The following is a 20,343-nucleotide window of genomic DNA, read 5'->3' on the forward strand; positions in this document are numbered from 1 at the left end:
GTCTACATTAACCATAATGTCTATCACTCGAACAACTGTCAAATCACATGTAATGTCATGGGAATTATGTGTTATTTGAGTGCTGGCAACCCTTGCAGTTAGCATGACTTCCATATGTGCCAAATGCCCAACTGCACCAGATGTGTGCTATGGGGGATATCTCCAACGCTCACTTAGGTGTGGCTGCATGCTATGCACTAGATTCATGGTAGAGGAAACCCATCATACACACACACACACACACACACACACACACACACACACACACACACACACACACACACACACACACACAGTAAAATACCATAATGAGACACACAGTCCAACCAGTAAGGTCATTGTGCATGTACATACCTCTGGCCAAGGGCAGCATTACAATCCACTATGTCCTTCAATGCTCATAGTATGTACTATGCTACCTAACTTAATATAGTAGAAACAGCTGGAGCAGGATCATTAAGGGGAAGGGGAACACATGCTCCCAGCAATGCCAAGATCATCACATCTACAGGCCAGTGATGACTCAGAGGAGAAACCAGCAGCAGGCATGCTTGTAGGCATACATAGCCATGCTTAGTAAGTTCTTGAATTTCCTATGAGGCAAGCCATAGCACACTGTCTCAACACCTAGGAGATCAAAACCATCCTCCAACATCATTATGCATCTGTACTAGGGATGCATTAGAGATAGCAGTTTTTAACCATAAGTAAATCATACAGCAGGCAGTATGCTAGACATGTAGAGTAACCAGACCAACACAGACTTGTTAGTGCCATGGCAGACACACATCTTTGCTCCACCACCCCCAAAAGAACAGTGAATGCTTGTTTGTGTCACCAAACTTGTCTTTCCTTAGTTGGCAGCCACATATCATATTAGTCCCACAGACATGTAAAATATGGCTGTATATTTTTCTGACCACTGTACATTATTAATTTTGTAAAAGTGAAAAATGTCATGAAATGTACATGTAACTTGCAATATTTTCTGACCACTGTAAATTATTTTCAATTTGATGGTGTGCTGACAGTCACTCTCAGCTATACAAATTTGCACTGAATGTCCAGATTTTGGACACATATATATCTGGACTGTGCCTCATGCTTTTGTGGTAGTCTGTCAAATCACTGATAATATTTAAAGAGTATCCCTGTATATAGGCCTTTGTCCCTTCATTAATTGTGCCTTTGTCTAGATTCCTTGCTCAAAGAGGTTAAGAGGTATGGTGCTGGATGTCTATTGATGTTTTCGATTAAGGTGTATGTGTGAAACACAGGGATAAGGCATCCATTCTGTGTTTCACATGTGCATGGAATGGTGAATTGGATTATAGAACAGTTAGGAGTTTCCCTGTTATGTGTAGCACATATGGCATCAGCTATGAGTAGTGGGTTTATGGGCACAGCAGCAGTGCACAAACTGTTGAAGTGGACCACCCAGGTACCAGATGGGAACTAGACATATAAAAATAGACCTGGCATGCATTCACTTAATGTCAGCCTGCATAGTGCAAACTTGCTAAGCTCTGTTGAGCTGTGTGTAACAGTGAGATCCTCAGGATAAATAGTAATGGAGTAGACCTTCAAGTGACTTCTCTTGTGGCTATGGATGCTAAGTGTTGGCCTGAAGTTCACGTAACCTTGGGTTCTGATACAAGGATTGCAACTTGTATTTTACTAATGTGTCCTTGCATTGCATTGCAATGTAATTAAATACACACATGTATTTTTTAATCCTGCAGCTGTAAATGTAGGAGTATCTTGTATAAGGTCCATGGTTCTACTACAGCTGACATCTCTATTTTTTTCACTGGTGTCCTACCTCATATTATTGTCACTCTGAGTTATAGCAGTTGCCTAGTATTTCCCATATTAAGTATTTACATAATGCATGACACATTAATATTGTCAGTTGTGTAATGATATGATAATGACTGTGCTAATGAAATTCATCTTATTGCTTCCCATTGCTCAAACATGGGAAGTGTGTTTGCATGATGCTAAGCAGTATGCACCATTTTCAAATATTGCAAAGTCCAATAGTGTGCATAATCAGTATCTGTTATAACTGCAATTGGCAGGAAAAGTCATTATATATTGGTGTTCATCTGCATTGGACATGTCTGGTGTTCATGGACAGGTTCTGAGATTAAGGTCTCAAAGGTGGGGTGTGCAGGAGTCCAAAGTGTTTGTTGGACTCCAAGTGAATGACTATGGTCCCCGGATGTTGCAGGAGCACTATGATGGACCAGATTACAAATCAGATGCATGGAATAATTTGGCCCGGAATCTGTCCAGTGTTACTGGTATCCCAGGTACTGGTGAACAGTGTAGAAATCACTATCAAGACCTCAGAATGAGGAAGACGGATAACCTTGACCATTGGATTGAGGAATGTAGAAAAAATTGCACCCTGCAGATGTGCAAGTATAACTTACAGGCACTACTTGTAGGAGGCAGCAGCTCCATATGTTCATTACTGGTGTTCCTAATGGTATTCTGTTGTGTTCTGCTTTCCCACTGCTGATGCTGCCAGGGCACTGAGTTTGCAGACCTATGATGAAAGAATAAGAAGGATGACTGACACAAGTGGTATGTATGCTTCCAAACAGTACTGTTATTACAGTAATAGAGGAGTAAATACAGTTTATTCTTGCATCAAACTGAGTATGCATTTTTCCATTGTAAAGCAAAAGCATGCATATATTAGTATGTTACTTAGAACAACAGTCCAGTATTACAGAGCAGACAGGGGTGGTAATGTAGAAACCATACATCGAAAGTATATAGTATTCATTTAAGTTGACATAAATACTGCAGTGTAAAGTATGACCTATATACCACAGACGGCATACCCATGCTACAGGTTATCATTATAACATTGAACCTGTATCTATAAAGTGTAAAAAGAAAAGAGTGCTTGCATTGTGCTGTATTACAAAGGGAAGGTACAATATTACAATAAACATTGCTTGTGGGTTCAAATACCGCACTCCCCATATTAAAAAAAAGCTATTTAGAATACTCTTTTAGGATATCCTCAATAAAAGTGCAGTACTGTTACAACTGATATTGATAGCATTACAATTGCAGATGTCTATAGCTGTGGCTTATATGGCCCACTGTCAAATGTAGTCAGTGTTCATGGAACATGCATATCTGCAATATATGCCCCCAGGAATGATTGTTGGATGCAATATGGTCTGCCATGTAGTGTGTCTGTGTTAGCAACAGGATTGTATTCAAAGTAGTAAAGTTAATTATTAGCATTTTGTATTATTGTGCATAAAATGTATCAGAACATTATGAATTATTTTTAGATATTTTTGTATATCATCTGTGCTGTTACTAATGTTATATTGTTTCTCTCAGCCCACCCCTTCTCTCTGTTTTATGTTATTCATATTTGTTATTATTATTTTTATTGTTATTATATGATGTATATAATTATAGCTTTCATTATTGTAATTCTTTCATTACCTATGGTTTGTTTATTATGTATAATTTTCTCTTGTTTCACTGTTAAATACCTTTTCATTTCATATTATTTTTCATTGTTTGTAATTCTATTATTTATTATTTTTGTATTGCTTTATTATTATATACTTACATTTTATTTAATGTTATGTCCATTATTTTGTGTTATATTTTATTTTGTTATGTTTGTCATGGCAGCTGATTCCACATGGTCTGCCTACACTCCCTCCACTGGCTATGTCACCAAGGTCCGGTACTTCTGGCCTGCAGCCTGGCAGCACCCCTCCTGCTACCCCTATCCAACCTGGACCCTCAGGTAGTTCTGCCCCAGAGGATAGGCCTTAGTTCCCTCTGGGAGAAGAGGTAGAGGGGATGATTTTGTCACCCGAGCTGAACTGCCAGGTCTGGTGCATGTGATTATGTGCCAAATAACTGGTGCATGCTTATGCCGAGTGGAGACACTGCGCTCCATCGTCGGCCTGAATAATACCAGGACACACAGACATCAGGCACTGTGGTCATCAGCACAGTGAGGTGACAGTTATGACAGTCCAGTGGGTGAGGACACAATTCTCACTGTCACCAAACATGACGGCCATAGATCCATGATCTCCTGTCGGCACCACATCCAAGGTGTTCAGCTCCCTCTTGTGTCTTTCACTGACCCTGTCCCTTGTCTTGTATGTCTTATCTGTCTGCAAATGCTTCCTCACCTTTATAACTTGCCTGCCCCAGACTTGCCTATGTCCCTTCCTTAACATTCCACTGTCTCCTTAATAAAAAAGGGCACCTGCCCCTCCCCCAAATATTTTGTCCCATACATAGCTTTCCATCACTTGCTAATATTATTATTAATGAGGACAACAGGTGATTAGCCAACAGCCATACCTTTGCAACCTCAACTCACATGAACTACAGGTAAGATATGGAACATGTATAACATACTTTAGTATATCCATTTCATGTACAGCATAGTATTCTTTTTTAGTTATTTCATATCCAATTAAAAATAAAAATATTTGCAAGCTGGATTCAGATCCTGCATCATCTGTCCTGCTTCTTTAAACTCCTTGCATTTATACCATGTGCTACAATGATGCTTAGATGAGATGTAGAATGTCTTTTCTTATTGCTGTTTAGATTACTTTATTAACATGTACATCTGACACTCTAAAATGTGCTAATTATGGCATTCCAAATTTCATTTCTTAGTTTGTATTTTGGGCACTGAACTCTTGTTCATTGCCATGAATGCTGCCATTCCAAAGTGGTTTTGTCAAAATGAACACAAATGATGAACCCAACAAAAGGAAAAAAAAATCAATAGTAGCAAACATGAATGAATAATAATGAAAATGCCGGGTTGTGAGGTTTCCTTACTCTGTGTTTCTTGCAAACTGATCATATGCTTAGGAAATATGTATTACTTCTCACAGACAGCACACTATCTGAATTTGAACCCTCAATACAGTGCAATAAGAACCCACACACACAGGTGTTTCTATCCCTTGCCACCAACATAGGCTTAAGATAGAAATCAGAAAATGTACTACCATATAGATCTGATTTAGCAGACCATCAAATTACAGGTCCACCAAAACAAAGATCAGAAAATGTTCCTTTTTCATTTGCTTGAACATATCTAGATGAATACAATGTTGACAACATATTTAAGCTAATAGTAGCCCACACCATATTAATGTATTAATGTAAGGTTGCCAACACTTCATCTATTTCTTCACTTTATTTTTTGAGCATTTTCCCCTTCTCTTGGCTTAACTGACAGAAATGCAATCTCATGGGCATTTCTTTGCATCTATGTTTTAATATAGTTAATTAGCATTGCAGAAGATTTTTGAGCACAGGATGGAGAGTTTGCTATTATTAAAATAATATAAGTGTTGTTAAGGTTGCTAGTATGAGAAAATCTCTGCATGTACGGCAACTGCAAGGTCCCAAACCAAACATAATCCAAAGCAAAAAATAGACCAGCAAACTGTGGCAATAAATAATAATAATAATAAATAATAAATAATTGTAAAATTGAAAATAGCAAGAAATGTTATAAACCTGGCTAGTGTTTTTACTACTAAAGACCATATGCTTTAGTAGTAAAAACACTAGCCAGGTTTATAACATTTATTTTCTTGCTTATTGCCAAACAGATTGGGTGATTTACTTAGCTACCTGTAATTGTTCAGCCTTCTACATTGGGCAAACATTGTGGACAGTTAAATATAGGATTTCTGAACACTTTTGTGGTATAAAACACCAAAAAATTACTAATGCCCTCTATAAACACACTATAGTACATAAAGATGCTATTTTCAATTTTACAATTATTGATCAAATTTTGGGCATTAGATCCAACAAGACAGTCTGGCATGAGATGTTGAATAAAAAAGAGAAAAAAATGGATCATTAAACTGGGGGAGTTTGTTTGCACCTGGATTAAATGAGCACCTTTAATCAGTCACATGAGTTTGTTGTCTTTTACTATTGACTATATAAGGAGTTAGTTTAGTGCATGTCCAAGCAATTGTGTAACTACCTACATGGTGTTTACCTCCTATACACCAACTGATTTTTTTTTGTATTCATGAATGCTAATGATTTAAAACCTCATTTGCATCTTCATGGTGCTCAGAGGGCTGAACTTACTCTTCATAAATGTAAGGGTGTAGCTAGGGAAGTGGAAGGAGGGGAGGCTGATTTGATACAGACAGACCATTATTGGTATTTACTTAGTGGAGAATTTTCTACAAATTATTGCATTTTCTTATAAGGTATATTTGTCCTCATCATAAACTGTTTACATTTTCATATTTGGAATGCATTTAAATGTGCAATAGAAATCTTTTTATTAGTATGCTTTCTCTCGTTCACTGTTGCCATAATGCAGGTATTTCAGTTCTTGCACTGCTTTGAAAGTTTGTTCATGAATGGTATGATTGCATCACACTATTGTGTTACCATTTGCTCTTGGAATTGCATCAATTGCAGCAGACAAATTGTGTTCATTATCAACTTCAAGGTATTGTGCAGGTGTAGCTAACAGAGGTGGTAGGTTTCTCAGATGTTCTGTGGTGACCTCCACAACAGAGAGTGGACCAATGAAATCTGCTTGGCATGTCTACTTTGAATTTTTGCCTATTTATTGATAATACTGACATCCAGTTGTCAGTTACCCAACTACTGTCCTTATTACTGAAATGCTAACAGAATGAATATAATGGTAATTTGTTACATTTTTTTTCTTTGGTGTAGGTGCTCTCTTTACTTGTGTGTAGTCCTAAATGAACATTGTGTGATCAATTGTTTTGTGTTGAAAATGAACAGATAGATTATATTTTAGGATAATAATTTCTCTATGTATACAAATGCAGTTTTCCTTTTATCTGTTTCATGTTATACAGGATTATGACACCCAGACCATCTATTCCAAACAAGCCACCATTCACTGATACAGAGTACACAGTCATCATTGAAGCCTTACACCACCATGGATCCTTCCTGCTTGACAGAGGCAGAGGTGATATGTCTGCCAGAAAAAGCATATGGTAGCAGGTGATCACTGACATAAACACAGTGGGTGACCATGCCAGAAACTATAATCAGGTGCGACACCATGCCACTGATATGATTACAGCAGCTCACAAGAAGGTAGCTGCAGTAGCACATAAACAGATGTCTACAGGGGAGGGTCCTGCTACTGAACCACCACTCTCTGAAACTTAGCAGTATATATCCATTGTCAGGGAACCCAGTAGCTCAGCAGAGGGTTCACACAGCCTCCTTAATATTGATGCTGATGTTGGATACAGGTCATGTGTGTCCCAAGAGCAACTTCTAGGTATGCTACATGTCCTTACTGCCATTCTAGACATCTTTATGTGGTAATACTTGCATACTTCTGATATATCTGGATAAACTGAGACGTGTGGCTTAGAAGACAGACAGTCCAACAGAGATTGTGTTGGGGGAATTGGTCAGTCTTATTGATTCTGAGATATTTCTTAAGGGGAAGACAGGCACAGCATTATTCTCTTCTTCTTGTATCATTTTCATTGTGATGCTTATTAGCTTTCATTCCTCTGCCTTCCTCTTTTGCCAGGGACATCAGAACTACCATCTGAAAGACCACCCACACATGGTAAGCACATGCTTTCTTTGATTAGTAATATCCATTAGTTAGATGTAAGTCTGAGGATAGAGCAATTACTGCATTTATTTTTAATCTGAATTTATCTAACATTAGTGTTTAGAACACAGTTTGGATCATGTCTATTCCCTGTTTCTCTCATTCTTATGTTTGTTGCTTATTATCACTGGTCAGCCTGACAGTTGCAGTATAGAACTCATACCAACTGATACCAGAGTATCCTTAGCCTCTGTTGATGGTGGTGATGATATAAAGGCACAGTCTGGAGGTGTAGAGGTTCACTTTGACACTGAGGTTGTGGTTTACACATCCCCTGGCCTTATTTTGGACACAGTCTGTATGCCTATGCATACCAGTTGTACTGATCCCTCGGATATAGGACAGGCTGAGGATGACACAGTTGTTTGGGGTAGTGTGATTACTAGCTGGTTGAGTCTGCCCATAGCCATCGTGAGGGCATAGCACTACACAGAAGGGTTGCAAAAGGTGCGCAGTGGAGGCCTACTGTTTATCCTCCTCCTGATGCTGGTGTGCAATTATGTGCCATCAGATGTATGTATAGGACCACCATGAAGGCACAGGCATATTCCACAAGGGCCTCAGAATAGATAGTGTGAGTCCTAAATGTGCTGCACTCTGGCATGCATGACTGCCTAAACCATGTGGATGACTCATTGGAGAGGATGAGTGACTCACTGGATTTGACAATCTCTGTGATAGAACATCTGCTGGGGAGGGTTGGCATCCACATGTCTGTTAAGCTGTAACATCTTCTGGTGTTAGCCAGCGTGGCTGTGTCATACCTTGCTCCACTAGTGACACTACTTCAAGGGTCTATATTAAATCAGCGAACGCTTAAAATAGCGATAGCTGATTTATCGACCCTTTAAAAGTGAAAGCTTGAAATCCCGAAGACACGGAACAGCAATTTTTTTTCCCCAGGGAAAAAAATTGCTGTTCCACAAAAAAACACTAAATATGCAGGTGTACATGTTACTTTTATCTTCTTACATATTTGCCCATATACAACCTTAACATTAACTGATTGACTCAGCAGGTACATGTCATCTCCTTTGGGGCTGTTTCTGTCTAGTATTGTTAGTACACAACCATTACAAAACGTTTGGGGATATTGGCTGGCATCAGTTTTACAATTTGTTTGTGCTTAGGTTGTTATGTATATTCCTTAGCTGGTGTGTGTGTGTTTGCTATCCTTTGCCTCTTAGGTGATGAGGCTATGTGCTATCTTTTACACCTCAGCCAGGGCAAGGGTATATTGTGCCTGCCTACGTCTGCCGACTCCCTCTGCAGCTGGAGATTCTCCCTCAGAATCCTCATTTGAATGCGCTGGAGTTGCTGGCCCTTCATGTGGTCCAGAAATGTGTGGTCCTGGCCCACACTGTCCCTTTTGCAGCTGTTTCCTCAAGATGACATTGTCCAACATGGCAAGGACTGTGAGAATTTTTGTGCAAGTGTCTGGGTCATACTGCAGGGCGCCACCTGATGTGTCTAGACAGTGGAACTGTGATGTCAGTGAGCCAAACACATGATCTATGATGTTTTTAGTCTGACGGTGGGCATCATTGTATCCTTCCTCAGTGGGTTTGTGTGCATTTCTGAATGGTGTCATGAGCCATAGTGGCAGTGCATAACCTGCATCACCTAGTAGATTGCTTTGTGCACCCCTAGCAAACTTTGTGTGAAGCTGAGAGGTGTGCCATATATGTGAGTCATAGTAACTGCCAGGGTTGCCAGCACACAAATAGAGAATGATCCCTCAGGCATTACAGACAACTTGTCATTTGACTGAGTAGAGCACCTTCCTTTTGGTGTATGTACTTCCCTGGTCACCAGGTCAGGCATTTATTTCTATGTGAATACAATCTATGGCCCCCAAAACTTCAAGGAAATATGCTGCAGCATGAAATTCCTGTATTGTTCTTGCTCTTTCTCTGGGGTGAGGGGAAAATAAATGCACTCACTTACATGTTCTAGCATAGCATTAAGACACTGGTGCAATACTCTTGAGTCTGAGACCTGTGGTACCCCTAGTGTATCCCCAGTGTCTCTATGGAATGTACCAGTAGCTAATGTCCTTAATGCTAAATATATTTTGTTTCCACTGGTATAGTTTCTCCTTGATTTCCCCTGGGTCTGAGTTGGGGGTGTCAAAGGTTGCAGAGTTCCTATAATGTTTTGCTATCAACCCTGTATCACTCTAATATTTCAATATCACGCAGTCTTTATATGTTAAATGGGGTCTGAATGCCCTTCTTCTCCTTGACCAAGGTCTATCTGTTGCATAGATTTGAACCTGTTGCACACACATGCAAAAGAGCAGCAGCAGCCCCTAGCATTGCTCTTTTTTCCAAGTATGATGGTGCCTGTATTCCATTCAGTTTCAGAGTTCATGGCAATGAGCTACATGAAGTTTACACAATTACTTTATATATTCCTGAATACTCGCGGTTGGGGGTGCTGCGGTAGAATTGTTGCCTCACAGTAAGATGCTGTCCGGTTCGATTCTCAGCTAGAGCGTCTTCTGCGTGGAGACATGCATGAATGGGCGTACCTTAGTTGAAGGTTGTGCGTCAGGGCTGGTAACTCGGCACGGAAAAATCAACTACCAATCATTAGCGGACTGGAGTTCCGCTGTGGCGACCCCTAACCGGGAAAAGCCGAAAGACTCAACAACAACAACTTTATAGCTTCCTGAATGTCCCTGTCATCTTACCTTGCTTAATTGCCATGTAATTGGGTAGTCATGTTTCATAATCACACTCTGCTGTTTACCTTTCTTTTGTAGCTCTTTTAATGAATGTTATTGCATTCACATTGCAGTGTGATGCACACATGATAGCAGGACAATGTGTAACCATTCATGAATCTGGCTCAGTGTGTTTTTTGCATATTGTCTGTTAATGTAGGTGCTATACAGGTAGGTGTATTTTGCAGTATAAAATTAAACAACACAGGTCATTTCAAGGAAGAAAACTCAAGCAGACAAAGCTAGTGACTTAATGCTCGTGGTTTAGTGCTTTTATTCTACTCAGCAACCTCCAACTCAACTAATTCAGGAAGGTCAGAATAGCAAACATATTAGCAATAATTTGAAATGTTTGAAATTCTAGACTGAAATGTCAGAACATATTCAGAATGCAGTAGATTTCATGTCAAACCACATGTAGATTTACGTGTTGTATTTCATCTATGTGTTAACCAATAAGCAGCCATTTCTGATATGACCAGATACTGCTGTCTAGTTAAGTGACTTACTCAGAATCATAGAGTAGGCAGATGGAGATGAAGAGAATCAAGACTCTGTACCCTTCACTACATGAAGCAGTTCAACAAAAGCATTAGATTTATGCAAACAAAACTACAGAAATATATTGTTTACGTTATGTACATCTATTCAAAACAAAAACCTGTTAAATGTGTTACAGAAGTGCTCTGAATTTCTATCACATAATATCTAGTTTTATTCAGACCAAAAAACTAGGCAAAGGATGTTATTTGGAATCTCATCGGAAGCAAATCTGGGTTTGGTGATTTCGAGCCAATTATGGGAGCAGCACTAGGCTTATTAACAACACAATCATTTGACTTCTGAAACAGAATGATTCTTTCTATAAAAAGGCATTATTCAAATGACTTCATGTAATAAATATCATTTTTAGAGCTGTAGACAGTATATTTCTGACATCATGTGTAAAATACCCTTCTTGTTCCTTGTACGAATAGAGGAACTGCACGCTAATTAGACAGCATGAATAACTCCCTTGTGTTCTATGAGAAATGACACTTCACCACTAGAAAGAAGTCTCCATCAAAATAAAATATTTGCATTACTTTATTTGCAGAAATAATAAACTACTTTCTCAAAAAAGAGCAATAAATCAACAATAGAAAATGATTTGTTATGGAATGGCTAGACAGTAATGAACAACATTGAACATTTTTGATTTTTCCCAAGGCACTATATGACAAAATCCTTTAAAAAATAGCTAGTAAATGTAGACAGTCTGTAACACAAAACAAGTTATAACAATAGCTTTTAGAAACATAATAGAGGTAAAATGTATCCTATAAATGTCATATTTTGTCCTATAAATGTCATCTCATTACATTTATTAAAATATTGTACAATAAACCGAAACAGCATTCATAATTCGTCTTGATAAGATGTAGCACACACCATAACTGAAGTGAGCAGAAGTGATTGTAGTGTTTCAAGCTGGTCAATAATAGTGCCCAGCTTTTCTGGGGTACAGTATAAAAATCTGTTTCAAGTTAGCAAGGCACATCATAGAAAGGATATGCAGCAATGCAAAATGCATTCAGAGAATGGCATGGTCTGTCATTAGGAAGTATGCAAATTATGTTCCATGACACAAGATCTAACTGAAATATAGACCCTCACAACATAAACATCATATCTCTGAACATCAGAACTCAAACAACCATGGCACAGAGCAATAATACACTTCAAACCAAAAACAGTAAAGTTCTACTCAAGCAGCCAGCAAGAGTGAGACTGACACAAATGATATTTGAGTACTTTCATTCTTTTTATTGTGCTAAGAACTTTTTCAGAATAAAACACGTAACTTCATTTCCACTTGTAAAACTCAGCTGCCAAAATCACATGACTACCTGAGTCGATAGAAACAATGAAGAAATTAATTGTTAAGAATTCTAAAAGCAACAGTGTATTAAAAATACAAAACATGCTTCCACAAAAAACAACGATAAAACACAACACTTGGCACTATTCAAGTCTCTATGTTAATAAAAAGCATTTAATGTTAATAAATTCATTCAAGCCTGTTTTTTTTTTTTTTTGTCAACTTGTAATGTGATCTCCCATTGTGCTCCTTGGCAATCAAGCAGCATGTTAAAATCACCTGAAAACTGTCAAAACTTAACTGCATCCAAAACAAAAAAACAAGGCATTTTTAAAATTTGAGCAATATAAAGAAAGTTCAGCCAAAGAATAAATCTTTCTTTTTAATGGCCATAGTATATTCATATATTCTTTTAGATAATTTCTGATAGTTTTGCTGACATAATATGACAAACATGTGCAATAGATGGCTAAATAAACACCACCTTTAGAATTGCAGTCAAATCTGCCTGTTGCCCAAATAGTCTTGTTTAAAACTTGCAATTAAATTCTGGAACTATTGATTCCCGGTCCCCTTCAATAACACACATCACACCAAATGACATTTGACAACCTTTATTAGATTTCCATAACATAGCTTTGATCACCAACTTTATTAATTACAACTATTCATGATATAATTGATTCTAAATACAGCAGATACTAAATACAGCAATCCTTGTAATGTTAAACAGGGCAGCGTACCTACTCATCCTGCCCCAGTAAGCAGCGTCCATACCTCTACTCACTTTACTTATGAAGCAGTGTCCCATCTCACTTCTTACACCATTCATTGTAATGTTAATCAGGGCAGCATACCTACTCACCCTGCCCAACAAGCAGGGTCCATACCTCTGCTCAGTACTTTACTTATGAAGCAGCATCCCAACTCACTTCATACACCATACATTGAATTACCTTCCACCAAATAAGCACCATCCTTACCTCAGCTTGCTTATTTATTTAGCAAGCTTCCTCCAACTACTCTTTTTTTTCCCCAGATCCTTGAAATGAACATCCAGACATCAAAGGGGAAGAGAAAAGGGCAAGCCAATCCCTCTTCTCTGCTTACCCCCACTGATAAAATAACCCTACAGCCCAGCAATGAAAAGAGGGAGGGAAGGTGGGTGGGTAGGAAGTTCACGCCAGAATGTGATTGCTTAACCCAACTACACTAGACTAAACCTCTTAAGCCCCTCCCCATCATTATCTCATTTCCTTCCAACCATCCCTGACTCCACTTAACCCTTTCACCTCCCCAAGCCACTTAACTCCCCTTAATATTAACCTAACTCCCCCCCATGAAGATGTCCTGGGACAACTTAGTTTGTTGCCAAACTTCATTTGTCCCTGTCCCCTTCAATAACACACATCACACCAAATGACATTTGACAACCTTTATAACATTTCCATAACATAGCTTTGATCACCAACTTTATTAATTACAGCTATACATGACATAATTTATTCTAAATAAGGCATAACATCCTTGTAATGCTAATCAAGGCAGCGTACTACTCACCCTGTCCCAGTAAGCAGCATCCATACTTTTACTCACTTACTTTACTTATGAAGCAGCGTCCCATCTCACTTCATACACCATTCATTGTAATGTTAATCAGGGCAGCGTACCTACTCACCCTGCCTAACAAGCAGGGTTCATACCTCTGCTTGCTTACTTTACTTATGAAGCAGCGTCCCAAATCACTTCATACACCATCCATTGAATTACCTTCCACCAAATAAGCACCATCCTTACCTCAGCTTGCTTATCTATTCAGCAAGCTTCCTCCAACTACTCATTTCCTTTCCCCAGATCCTTGAAATGAACATCCAGACATCAGAAGGGGAATAGAAGAGGGCAAGCCTATCCCTCTTCTCTGCCAACCAGCCTGACCAGGCTGTTCCCCCTCGCTTCTACCCAAAATTATTCAACCCACTTCCCATAAAGGGAAGGGTCAAGCCAAACATCATTTGGTGTACCCAGCATCTGTAAAGCACCTTAGAATCCTGACATAAACCCCTTTGCCATGCCATCACTGAAATACACCCTAATGAAACTAAATAAAGCAGGATTACCTTGACCCCACTAACACTGGAACATCCACACCAAGAGAACACATACCCTTTTTGCCCGCTGCTTTCAAAGCTGAAATCATGGCTCAACCTAAATGTATTGACAGCCTATAACCACAACAAAACCGCAAACTATAACCCCTTGAACTCAAGATGGCACCCAGTCAAACAACTAGTAGCAAGTCTTACACCCAAGACCCTGTTAACCATAGCATATCGTCTTAGCCCACCCACTACCCAGTTCTATATGTGCAACAATTCCATTACCATAGGGAATAGTCTATCTCCAAAACTTTAATGTCCCAACTTTAGATAGCAGAAATCCAGCACCCCTTGACTTAGTTCCTGAAAACTCACCTATGCTCAACAATGAAATACTCTATGTGCCAAGCCATAAACACCCCCAATTCACTCATTACCAAACCATTCTTAACCCCTGTTTGTCCCTAGCCTTTCCCCTCAAAAGCTCTCTTTCCTTATGTTACCTATACCACTAGTATCCTAAAGCTGCCTTATCCTGCAACCAGGCTTCCTTAAACCTTCTAACTCCACTGTAACAATGCACCCAGTTTCTAAAACTACCCTAACACAGCCACCTACCTACCATGCTTCCTAAAACCCTATCTACAAAATTCACCCAAACCCCAAGTGAAATGATCCTTGTGCTATTCTGTAAAACCTTAACCTGGTATGTAACATCAACACTACCTACTCAAGAGACAAACCTGTCACCCCAAGATGCCACCAGTTAGGAACAAACTCCAGCATCATGCCAAACCCTCCTTGGCCCTTCCCCCACATACGGTTCAAACAACTGCATGAGTGAATACGACCACCCAAGGTTCCAAGAAAGCAAGGATTGAACTTCACTGGCTTGAAGGAGCTGTAGAGCTGTAGCCCAATAAGTTCCTGTCTTCTATGAACATCGTGACTCTACGCATCCCGTGGGATCCCCACACTCCCCATAAACCATCCCTGACAGTTTTCCCCTTTGGCACCCTTTACCTAACTCTTCCTTACTTGCCCCCTGTACCAATGCAATAATCAGCTCCCACTAATTAAACACAGAGCTCAAACATGCCTTACTAAGATAATTACTCAGACCCTCCTTGTGCCCCATTCAATTGGCAAGAATGTCCATCCTATCAAAACAACACCTTTCAAATACCCTTTTCAAGCCATCGCATGATGTCTTCTGCACTCCAGCAATCTGCAAAGAAAGAAACGATGATAAAGTCTATGTGCACACATACCATGATTACTTAACATGGTGGCACTGACCAGGACCCCTGACACCCCATCAAACCCTTACCTATGGTTAATGGCCATTCTCCCTTTACTATTGAATGCAAATGCCCAAAAGCAGGGACAACTTTCCACGTTAATCTAACATACTAATGGTTAACAGAACAAATTGTACCACTCATTAACCCTGATATCATAAACTCAAAATGCCTGTCCTTCTCTGACTAGTGGTGTAAAATCCTCCAGCAAAACTCAACAACTTTGAAATCCACTTACTTCCATCAGTAACTGTTGCCCACTTGTGCTCCCCTTGTGTAACCTTCTCACTTGCCACTGCTTCCATCATCTGTGAATTCAATGTATTGACACAACTGGTACTCGGCACACCATCATCTACAAAGAAAAGGACAAAAATTAAACTCTCTAATAGTAACGAGTAGGCTCCACTTTATACCCAGCTATTCCAAATTACAGCCACAGCATTCCAAGACCCCATCTGCAAGAAAGAAAAAGACATGTAAAACATCCAAAATACATAACACACATTCCAGAGTGTCTTCAAGGACAACCTATACTGCCAACCTGGGAATAAATGTACCACCACCACTCCCGTCTATGACAAAGCAGCCATAACTGAAGCTATGCATCCAATGACCCTATCAAATAGCAAAGATAAATGTAACTACCAGTCGAGTATATTAAAAGTAAACCCCACACATGAAGGGACCTAGGGAGTGAAGTTGTATATGTGTCTCGTATAGAATAGCCCACTTAAGACTCAACCTAACTCATAATGTATTGTGACTTCTGTGCTGTAGTCATTTGGTTGCTGTTACTAATAAAAGTTACCTTTTTTTTTAAAAACTATTGGTGAATCTTGACATTTCTGACTTAATCTAATGCAGAATAGGGAGTAGATAACACAGGATCTTAAGATCATAGGATCATAGGAGGTCATTAGACTAATGTCCCCAGGGGCCCTTACAAGCCTAGCCAAGTTCAACACATGTTCCCAAGGGTGTCTGGTTCAAGCAGACACTAAAATCTGCACCTATTGCCCCTGTCCAAGAGGGACACAGGTGTAACCCCCCCCCCCCCGGGTGAATTTCCCAGTTACCCATCCAACTGTCCAAATTGCACTTAAATAGGGACAATGAGGGCATGCTATCTGTTGTATGTATCCTACCACATTATTTCAACACTGTAATTTTTGTTGATTAGATATAAGTGGAGCCTTTCTCCTTGGGCCTCTGCTGAAAAAGGGGCACTAGCTCAATCGGACTATCCCAGTCAACAAATGTCAAATCAATACATAAATAAAATGAATATGAAGCCTGTTCTAAAGGTGGGGCAACCTCTGTGAGACAAATCCATCTCTCCAGCAAGTCCTGTTGATGTCACATCCCAGATCAAGCATCTCCTAACAAATTTATATTATTTTTGGCCCTGTTGTACTGCTTATACTGGGATTTCAAGGTTATCAAACTACTGGATGGATATGATGAGGAATATGCCTAACCTTTAGAATGGGGACATCCTCAGATTTATCTCTCAGAAAACAATAATCTAGGACCCCCCCCCATAATGGACAGCCTTGGTCCTCATGTAAGTGAAATTCTAGAAAAAACGAGTGATATGGTTACTAAAGTTTGGTGCTCTCCCTTATCACCTGAAACTGACACTAAACCTGATACCAGTAAAGCTTTTAATTACTGCTAAATATATCTCTTGGCTGTCGTGATTTTACTACTCACCATCAATGCTACCAAACAACCTCTTATTCTAGCTATTTTCTAAGATGATAACATCAATATTCAAAATCTGTCCCTGATGTCAGACCATTGTGCTGCCATGCATGGCTCCATCCAGAATTTTAGGGTTTTGAGAGGCATGTGTAGCAGTGGTCAAAACAGCTGAATACATGAATTTGTCAATCAAAATGCACCGATCAACCCCCAGCCTATCTGCTGCAATGACAACAAATGAAAAGCAGCCCTGCCCACAACCTCAAGAAGACAGACAAGGTATTATCCGCCCAAACAAACACAGGCAGCAACCAAATGCGAATGATGGATTCCGGAGACAACCTGTGACAGCTCACCACCGCAAGCTAGTGACTTTTTTTTTTTTTTATGTCAAATAGTGTCAACCTCAAAAGTATCACACAGTAAATCTGTAGATTGACTCCCCACTGCTGTGCCAATGTGCAAACCGCCAGCACAGATGTCGCTCACAATCTGAGCCACCAAATGAAAAGCTCTCCACCAACTCCCCTCCTCAAAGATAGTGCATGCCGCCACCGCGCATGCCCAACAAACAACCAACACTCACAAGCACCTCACCCACCGACTTACCAGCCACTGCCCCAACTTTCCTTTCTCTTTTTGTCTTTCTTTTTTTATATATATAATTCAACCACCAGAGTAAATGATCGGCAAACGCCCTGCACATACCGCAAAATCTGTACAGTTGAGAGGCAATCACTCCCACCCTCCCCCAACGGCCACCGCGCCTGTGCAGAAGCAACTGCTCTTCACCAGTACCTCAAAGCCCATGACATCATCACCGAACCAACCACTACCAAAATAACAATGAGTCAGCATCATCTCAGAACAGTGTACACATTACAAAATTAAGTCCCAAACAGAGCATCCCAAGCTAAAGCAAAACTTCTTCAAGCAACATCAGCCATAGATGCACCTCCCCCAACAATTCCAGTAACCAGTACACACTCAAATCAAGTCCCTAAAGCAAAAACTTCAAGTAATATCTGCCATATCAAAAACACAGTAAACCACAATGACAACTACACAAACTAGCTGATCCTATATAAAGCCCTTACCTGGGCAAGCCCAGAAGTTATCAACTCAGCCCACCTGCTAATATAATGTCTAGCTCTGGGCATATTAAAAACTCTACACACTGCACTTCAGCTGAGTGTTAGCGCCATGCATGCGCAGCAATCATTGTTAGTTCACCTTCACCGAATCCTGCAAAAACCCCTGCATCAGCTAAACACAACATCTCAATTCATACCTGGGCTGAGAAAAGCCAAACCAAGGGTTGCACCGCTGTCTGAGTCCACAGAGCATCCAACTCAACCATGGAAATGACCGACAGAAGGACACAGCCCTACCTCCAACAACAACAAGGAGTGGCAAAACTCCAGAACACCAACAAGAAGCAGCAGCAACCACGCTCAACAACTCCTGCCTATCCCCTATGCTGTGTTTTATACAATTATCCCTTCCGCTTCATTTTATAAAGAAAGCGAGAGGGTTTTTTTTTTTGACTAAATACCTATCCCCGAACCATTAACACTGACCTTGATCCCTTGAAGCTGAAAGATGGTCCTGTGAATCTGTATCGGTACCCCCTGCAAGAACATAACCCAGCAAAACCTCCACATTGGCATACCTCCTACCACCACCATCATAGTGCCCAGTCGTTGGTCCTCTCCCAGCTACTACCATTCAGCAACATTGCAATAAAAGACAAAAAAAAAATACATACAAATATCTACAACCACCTGGGACTGACCAGCCCACCATCCACCAACAACCTGAGGCCTACTTACTCTTCTGTAACCCCACCGGTCATCACGGATGTGACCTCACCTTAGCAAGTTCACAACAAAATGTGATTGCTTAACCCAACTACACTAGACTAAACCTCTTAAGCCCCTCCCCATCATTATCTCATTTCCTCCCAACCATCCCTGCCTCCACTTAACCCTTTCACCTCCCCAGCCCACTTAACTACCCTTAATATTAACCTAACCCCCCCATGAAGATGTCCCGGGACAACTTAGTTTGTTGCCAAACTTCATTTGTCGGTGCCAAGGTTGCCCCGTTTGCCCAAATGCGTGTAATTAGATTTTTCTAAAATGTTTTTAACATTATTGTTCCTTTTGACAAAAAAACAAGCATTTCCTAAATTCTGAGCAATTTAAAGAGTGTTTAGTCTAAGAATTGTTTAAATCCTTGTTTTTATTGACTGTAATATGTTCATATATCCTTTTAGGTAATTTTCTGATAGTTTTGCTGATATAATAGCACAAACATGTATCACAGATGTCTTTTACATATTATTAGGTGTCTGTCAGCATGGCCTGTATCTTACTACAAAACAGTGGCATGCTACAGGCCTCCATTACCCTAGGCTATAAGTAGTCCAATAACAGGTATCTAATAACAAATGTTTTCTTGACATATAACTTCGATACATCCATTGGTGATCCCCTTTTCAGAAGTCTCTGATAAGTGGACATCACTCATATGCAGCTTCATCTTTTCCTCAATGCTATCTCTGACTGTTTATATGAAACAAAATATTGACAATGCTTAGAAGATATGCCACTCACTGAAGAAGATACTTTCAACTACTCAGCAGGGATATCCAAATGTATATTTTTACAACTATCATTATCTCCACATTGTCTTCACTGCGTCATCAGGTCAATAGCTTTTAATATGCAAGATGGAGGTTGCTAATGGCTATGTCTGCACATTAGGCCATATGTCAGTTTTCAGGATGGCTATGTCTGCAGATTATGCCATATGTCAGTTTTCAAGATATCCAAACAGGAGTTTAGTATCAGAAGCTATGAGGTAGTCTATATGCATAATATGAGCACTACGTATCAGACAGTTGCAATTCTGAGACACTATTAAATAGAGTGTCTCACTTGGAGAAAGGATAATAGGTGCAAAATAGT

The sequence above is a fragment of the Protopterus annectens genome, chromosome 3.part0 (assembly GCF_019279795.1).
Source record: "Protopterus annectens isolate FY-2018-M chromosome 3.part0, PAN1.0, whole genome shotgun sequence".
Taxonomy (NCBI): Eukaryota; Metazoa; Chordata; order Ceratodontiformes; family Protopteridae; genus Protopterus; species Protopterus annectens.